The sequence below is a fragment of the Gallus gallus genome, chromosome 1 (genome assembly GCF_016699485.2).
Source record: "Gallus gallus isolate bGalGal1 chromosome 1, bGalGal1.mat.broiler.GRCg7b, whole genome shotgun sequence".
NCBI lineage: Eukaryota > Metazoa > Chordata > Aves > Galliformes > Phasianidae > Gallus > Gallus gallus.
This window is the reverse complement of record NC_052532.1, coordinates 27026186-27034169: the sequence shown is the minus strand read 5'-3', so window position 1 is coordinate 27034169 and position 7984 is coordinate 27026186. Positions and strand designations below refer to the sequence as shown.

General features: G+C 38.8%; 1 long non-coding RNA gene across 1 annotated transcript; it reads left to right on the top strand.

Moving 5' to 3' along the window:
* Positions 1-1898: 1898 nt before the first annotated feature.
* Positions 1899-4512, top strand: LOC107052883. The gene is made up of 2 exons (XR_006931455.1): positions 1899-2149; positions 3020-4512. It is a non-coding gene; the product is annotated as an uncharacterized LOC107052883 (long non-coding RNA).
* Positions 4513-7984: the final 3472 nt, after the last annotated feature.

Here is a 7984-nt window from a genome sequence, read left to right as displayed (position 1 = left end):
AGTGCATTTTTCTCATAGAATATATTTCTCACAACGACATTGACTATTCCAACAGTGGCTAAAGGGGTGTAAAATTGCTTAGCTTAGATCTTCGCTTGGCCCAAGTGTTATCCATCTCATATCACGCATTGCTGCAATACTGGGGGAGAGAGATTACGTGGGAGAAAGAAAAAAAAACTGTTATGTGACTTTTTGTTTTGTTAAGTGGAATCTCTTTGAACAAATCGTGATTTTGGAATACTACAATTCTCAGAGAGAGAAGGATGTGCTAAATTAAGCAGGGTAGGTAGCAGTGCCAGTGAATTCAAGTGTTATTCTTCTGAGATTAATATCCAAACTTTAACATGGTTTTGCCAAGCTTCAGATTCCTGGTGAGTGCCTGATTCACAGCAGATTTTCCCTTTCCCCTCTTCATCATCTCCCTTCTTTTTGAAGTTTCATCTGTTTCTGAGAATGAGACAAAAGGAAAAGATGTTCTGATAAGTTAAAAAGAATTCCATCAGCCTTTTCTTCTGAGCAGATCTTGCATCCTGAAGTTTCGAGTAGTGCTTGAAATTTGCCAGCAAGCAGTATCTGTGGCCAGAACAACTCATGCAGTGCAATGCTGCTCCAGTCTGTACACGTCAGCAGAAACTGGGAGTCAGAGCCAAAAGATACCAAAACAACAAAGCCTGTCTGATCAGAGCCCATAGGCACCTATATTTACCTAGATGGTTTCTGAGTTCCTGCTACCGCATATTTTCAGTCTGAGTGAACTGGGATCCACCTCCTGCCTAAGGCTTGTGCACAGACTGAGCATCATCAAGCTGTACTCCTATGGGGACTATGGAGTTGCTTGGTCCTCTTGTCTCTCTTCTCAGACCTGTCAGGAGATTATTACAAGGACAACAAGCATCCTCGAGGCACAAGAATCCCCAGAACCTGGTCATCCTTTGCTATGCTCCAGAACAGGCAACCACTCAGGATAGGCTTGAACTCTAACAATGAGATATAACATTGAGTTCCCGCTGTGTCCCATCAGTAATGCCAGGCAGTGTGTGGGAGCAAGAAGAGATGACTTTGCTCTGCACCTTCCCTTCCTTTCCAAATTCTTAGTCTCTGAAAGTGAAGGGGAGGAAGTCAGCTTCTTGAGATAAGGTTATCTTGTAAGGAGCTGGATTAATCACAACACTAGTCTCTAACAAAATTACAGTGGGGGAATTTGCTGGAAAAAAAAGTGACTTAATTTGGTTTTGCTTATTTCATGACCTAACAACAGAAAAATGGTACCACCTGACTTCCATATGGAAAGCATTTAGCTCACTCAGACATGAGGAAAGGATTGTCACGTCTCACCAGAAACTAGTAGGGTCTGTTCCAGAATGAAACATGAGTGTCTAATTTCATTTATTTGAGTTTTCCCTACTGGAACAAGTGCTGTGCTGAGGAAATCGCACTGCTTATTTGGTCTGGACTGATTTTAAGATTATGTCCGAGGCCAGAGTACATCTAACTTGCTGTAGTTTGATGTGTGTGTTGCATCTTTTTTTTCCTGTGTTCAGATTTGAGATCTCTCTCTACCTACTTGTGTGTCAAGATACAGTTCCAAATGTAGGAATTTTATGCCATTTTTCCTGCTTGGTTGTCTCTTTGTGTTTTTGGTGAATTCTCCCTTTGTTTCATATATTTACACATAAATTTGTTCATTCTCTCATTCTCTTTTCCACTCCAAATTTAAATCCACATGGGAAGTACAGACAGTTGGTGCCAATCCTTTCTGTAATCCTTGATAAACTCTAAGTCCCTCATTGTCATTGGTTTTTCTGTCCAATATCTCCCGAGACATCAACGTCACCTCTTTTCCAGGTTGCTTAGACTGCCATAGATTAGAATCTCTTCTGTACTTTGTGGTTGTGTAAAATTAACGTTTTTTGCAGATGTATTCCTTTTTGATTTTACATCTATTACAAAACTGTGGATGGTCTCTTACTGTTCTGCAATCCTGGAATTCTTGCACTGTGTGTGTGAGAGACAGCATATACATACCAGCCCTGCAGGTTGCACACCTGTATAAATAGAATACTTTGCCCTAACCATGGTACTCTGATTCCTTTACAGTAAGCATCCAGGGAAATGTAGCAGTCCCAAGGGACAGCCTTCACTCTTACAGGTATGTGTGTGACTTCAGTTTAATGGAATTACACAAAGAAAAAACAAACTTGTGTGGGAATGACAAGCACTGTGATCGCCACGTGCTTCTTAGCAAGGTGGGAATTCATGTGTGATTATGTGCTGAATAATTCCATTACGGTTCATCTAACCTTACTGACAAAACATTCATTAGAATGGCCCCTTGGAAGAAACATGCAAGCATTGCATGGAGATCATTTCTGCAGGGTCCTCTCAAGCCCTTCATTTGCTTTAAATACATTGGTGGCTATTTGGGAGCTGCTGTTAATTGGAAGATTGCAAAGACAGAGATTAAATTGAGGTTTTCAGAGAATAATAAAAAGTAAAAGGAAAAGAAAGGAAAAGAAGAAAAGAAAAGAAAAGAAAAGAAAAGAAAAGAAAAGAAAAGAAAAGAAAAGAAAAGAAAAGAAAAGAAAAGAAAAGAAAAGAAAAGAAAAGAAAAGAAAAGAAAAGAAAAGAAAAGAAAAGAAAAGAAAAGAAAAGAAAAGAAAGGAAAAGAAAAGAAAGAAAAGAAAGGAAAAGAAAAGAAAGGAAAAGAAAAGAAAAGAAAAGCGTAGACATTTTGGGCTCACTCCTGTTGAAGATGTAATCATTTAGAAAATTCATTTATACATAGTAAAGGGCAATAATTATTTTTGTTACTGACAAAGATGTAAAACCAGAAGCGATATATTATTTGGTTTTCTGGAAAGTGATTTTAAACTGGAAAAGCTGGGACCATGATAAAACAGACTGTTGGTAAAAGCAGTGTTTTAGATTATAAATGCTTAGGAATTAGGTATCAGAATGCTGAATATTTATTGCTGCTACTGCTGATGGCCAAACACTTGTTTTTCTTCTTATGTGCCAGATCATAAAACAACAACTGTCTTCAAAGACTGCATCTTCTCTTGTGATTTATGCCTCCGGGGATTAAAACTGCATGGAGATTACATTCCCCAGGTAGACAAACTGATCTTCTGTAGAGACGGATGATTGACTTCTGACCCTTTTGTCAGCATTATCTCTGTAAAATAAGACTTGTGCACTGATCTTTTTACATACATAGATCTTTTTCAAAATTTATATGTGCTATAAACAAGCAAAGGCATTGCATGCAGTATGTTGGAACTGAAGTAATTTTGCATATTTATGCTTGCCAACACTGAATTGTGAATTACAACTTGGCTAACTCACATGTTTGTTTGGTGATATTTGTACTCACCTTCTGAAGGAGAGGTTTGTGATTAAAAGTGGCAGCCTCCCTAATGCAAAATTTAATGACACAGGAGGAACATTAGGGAAAAGAGGAGAGGAGAACCATGAACTCATGGCTGGTCAGCTAAAAATTTTTGTCTAGCACGTTGAGGTGATTGCTGTCTGAAACCATACATACCCAAAGTCATAAAATATAGACAGATTGCTACACTTGATCTGAACTTCAGCTATTTAATGCTTTGGAATCTAATGTAGAAATAACTTTATCTGATCTAAATCTAATGCTTTGAAAAAGTGAGAGCTTTCTACAATTTAACGTTATTGAATTCCATAGGTTTGAAATATGTTGCATGGTTTGTGCATATTGCATTCTTCAAGAAGGAGAAAATCTCCACTATAAATGTTAGAAGTTGCCTTGAAAGGAACGAACTGTAGTATTAATACAACTGCAAACTATTGCTATCCTGATGATTCTTAATGACGTTTTGCTTAGAATGTAATATTTCCTTGTTTGCTTTCCCAGCTGTCTAGATTCATAGATTTTATCAATAGTCTCAACAACAGTTTTCTATGTTTTCTCCTCGTGTCATTGGACGTCTGTGCTGAATTATTTCCAGACTCCAGTAGCCACTGCTGTATGCATGGCTGAAAGAGTTAATTTTCTATCTTTCATTGAGGTAGGAAGATAGCTGGTACTAAAGCTGTGCAGTTGATGTTTTCTTCATAAAATATTATTTAATGTTACATATATTGTTATGTTGCTGTTCATCACTTTACCCATCATCTGCTTTTAGCCAGGACATAGCTGGGAAAAGCTGGTTCAGTGCTTCATACTGTGGCAGTGTTAGGAGGCTGAGGAGACCTGTGGGAAGACATGGAAGTAACACATCTGCACTCTGAGGATGAGTGACTGCCAGCTGTGTTTTACGTTGAATTTGTGGAGAACTACGTCTTGCTTGCTGCTCTTGGCCAGCCATGGCAATTTGTATGTAGGATTTCTGTGTCTCTGCTACCCCGTATGTTATGAATATTTCTTTTGGAGTAGGATGTTGGTGCCTAAGCCTAAGATTAGATGCTGGTATGTGATACGTTGTTTACTGCGTTGTATCGTACCTGGAAAAATAAAGTGAAGCACTGGAAAAATGAGCAGCAAGCACACTTACTGTTTTTTTTTTTTTTCCCCATAAGCATGCAATAACAGTACTTTATGATACATAATGCCCATGTATTCCCACACGCAGGAGAGGAGCAAAATACCAATACCCAGTGACAACTGACAGTGGAGAGAAAGGTCTATTAGTCCAGCATTAGCCTTTTGTTGCTTGATTATACAGTGAGGGATAAATTTTCTCTATCCTTCTATGTGATTCCTTTGTTACAGGGCAAAGGAACCTAGAATCTCCAACAGTGTCATTTTTGTGCTCTAATTCTGAGTAAAGAAAGTACGTTCAGAGCAGCTGTGTGGAAGCACGAGGTCTTTGGGCAGATGGCTTTTGCCTATGGCAGTGTTTCCTACAGTGTTTCCTATGTCTATGCAGATACCAGCAATGTACAAAATCTTCTGATTTTATTTATTTATTTAAGAAAAGTGAAGGTATTGAAAGTTTATTATGTATCACTGGATGAGAACTTTGAGAGCATTTTCCCTTCTCTTGCAGCTATACAGATAGTAGACCAGGCAACTTATTCACCGCCCCCTGACCAGACTTCTACAAATGAAGGGTACATGCTATGCAAATCTGTTTTGAAAGCTGACAGGGAAGCGTACCAAATCATCTAGGGGCAGAAAGCATTCACATTTTTTAAAGCAAAAGCATAAAATGGTGAATATTAGGTTACCTAACATTAGATTCCACATCTCTAATTTACATCCAAAATGATGTTTGTGAGTACTGTTTTCCAATTTCGTAAAAATAACTACTATGTCTCGTACGAATAGTAATTTTTAGCCCATTTCGTATAACAAAACCAGTATTCAGTTGATTAAGATTTAATAGCAGAACATGCCAATCCATACAAAGCAATGTAAGGCCTTACTGTGCCGTTTATCAGGCAGAATATGAATTAGTTTATTTTTTCTGATAGATTCTATGTTCTCTGGATTCTGTACCTGAGGTCTGGTTAGCTTTGCTCTGCTGCAGGAGAAAGGGGGAGGGATGCTGTACACAACCAAGGATGCTCAGATTTCAGTTGAAATGCTAGATCAACTGTAGGACTTAAAATGATTGATCTTGTATGTAAAAGCATTCCATAATTTTTATAAAGATCAAAACAATTAATGATAAAAATAGCATATGTAATAACTCCTGGCTTCACAAAATTATGCTTAGTTTCTGTTGTGAATTTGTATGACTGTATGTCTTCATAGCACAAACTGCCAGATCAGATAGAGGACCTAGGGGTTGGAAGTGAGGCTCAGGAAGAATTCAGACATCAAAATGCAATGCTGTGTCTCTGGAAGAAGCCATCTGCACCTGGATGCATCAGAGCTAGTCAGGACCACCCAGACTTTGAAGCTTTGTGCATAAATAGTCTCAGCCCAACCAGAACCAAGACATCAAGCACTCCTCTGCTTCGATTCACAAGCAGGACCGATTCCAGCAGGCTTTGTCATAAAGTACTTAATGTGCAGCATTAAGAAGAGAATTTCTGTATTTTGAAGCACAGATGATATATGTTCAGCAGCTGAGACCCATTCCATGCTTCTCTTGTGAACTACAGAAACGATAATTCAAAGATCCTCATTGCAGCCTTCCAGTACCTAAAGGAAGCCTATAAATAGGAGGGGAGTCAACTTTTTACAAGGGTAGATAATGGCAGGACAAGGGGAAATGGTTTTAAGTTGAAGAAGGGAAGACTTAGATTGAATATCAGAGGCAAGTTCTTTACCAAGAGAATGGTGAGGTGCTGGAACAGGTTGTCCACAGAGGCTGTGTATGCCCCGTCCCTGGAGGTGTTCAAGGCCAGGTTGGTTGGGGCCCTGGGCAGCCTGGTCTGGTATTAGATATGGAGGTTGGTGGCCCTGAATGTGGCAGGGGTGTTAGAGCCTGATGATCCTTGGGGTCCCTTCCAATCCAAGTCATTCTATGATTCTGTGATTCTATGATTCTAACCTAGCCATAGCTTTTTATTTTTTTTAGTCTTCTGAAGTTCTGTCCAGGCTTTAGAGTCTTTGTTCATCCCATTCAAACTTTTTTCTTTTTCTTCTTTTTTTTTTTTTTTAAGCCCTTTATCACCTCTTCAGTCACTGGCACATGAAATAGACTGTCATTACTGGCTACCATTTTTTGCTCGAAGGCAAATTACTTTCATGTTTTAGAGCAGCCTCCTTCTGTGCTCTCAAGACCTACATTACAGTTTGGGAGAAGGTGACTGTCCTGCAGATCCTGCCTGTCATACAGGCAAAATGATTTTAATCTTTAAAAGTAGACGCTGTACACAACTGCTCAATTTTATTAGCACTGTTTGAACTACCTCTCCTGCAGGTAATTCTAGCACCTATGGGCAGGAAAATTACAGCTAAGATGAAGGTTGTTTTTCATACAATGGCATTTTGTTACGAGTTAGATTTTCATGTATTCTACAGCAGGAGTTTGAGAGGTCTCTTATTTTGCCATTTCAGTGGTTTTATTCTGAACCTAAATGAGCTAATAGTTTAGAACTGGCTTGTTGTGTTTTATATTTGCTAGTCTGGCCAACCAAAAATGTGCTTGTGATTAATGTCTGCAAAGTCAGGCACTGCAAAGTACAAACTGCAGTTGCTGGTCTTCTTTTCTGCTGTTAATAGAGCCTGATGGGTTGGATACTGTTTTACAGGTTAGTAGATGTGGTCTAAACACCTTAATGCTCAAAAGGGATTTCCATACTGCTCCCTCGCACAGTGTTTTCATGGCTAAGTGTCTCTCATTGGGATTTAAAAAAAAAAAAAAGAGGCTTTAGCCTCTCCTTCCCACACGATGAAAGTTAGTTCAAGAACACAAACTCTGCAGAGAACAGGATTTGGGATTTCCAGTTGTACTCCAGTTGTCTCATGCATTTGTGCTTACCCAATCCCTCAGCAAGCTGGTTCAGGTTTTTCTGGGAGCTGGCTCCATGCATGGCATTGTCAAATCCTACTATGAAAGGACTAGAATAAATGTAATATTTCTTTAATTCACTTGATTTACCTGTTTTCTTCATGAGGAAAGTTAACATGGCCAGTGTACTGACTTAGAAAAGGTAACTGATCAATACGTGCATAACCTTCTTGTTTACTGATCTTGTACTAATTTTTTTTTAAAGAAAGACCAGACAGTGTCTGTTCTGAAACAGGCACAGGTCAGCGTAATGCCGATGGTGGTTCAGAAGTACAGTCTTATTCAAGCCAAATTTTTAACACCATCCTGCAGAGGAGGAGTTCAGGGAAAGAACACTGATTTCTTGTAATACCAGCTGATATCACCTGATACACAATTGAAAGGCCAAGGGAAATTAAGCCAAATATTTTTTGGAGGCAAATATCAAAAGAAAGAAGAGACAAATATATAAGTTAGGTCACTTACTTCATTGATAAATACACAACAGAAAACTGAGTTGACTGAAAGAAAAATTTGAGAAAATTCTGGCCCTGGTCATCTTC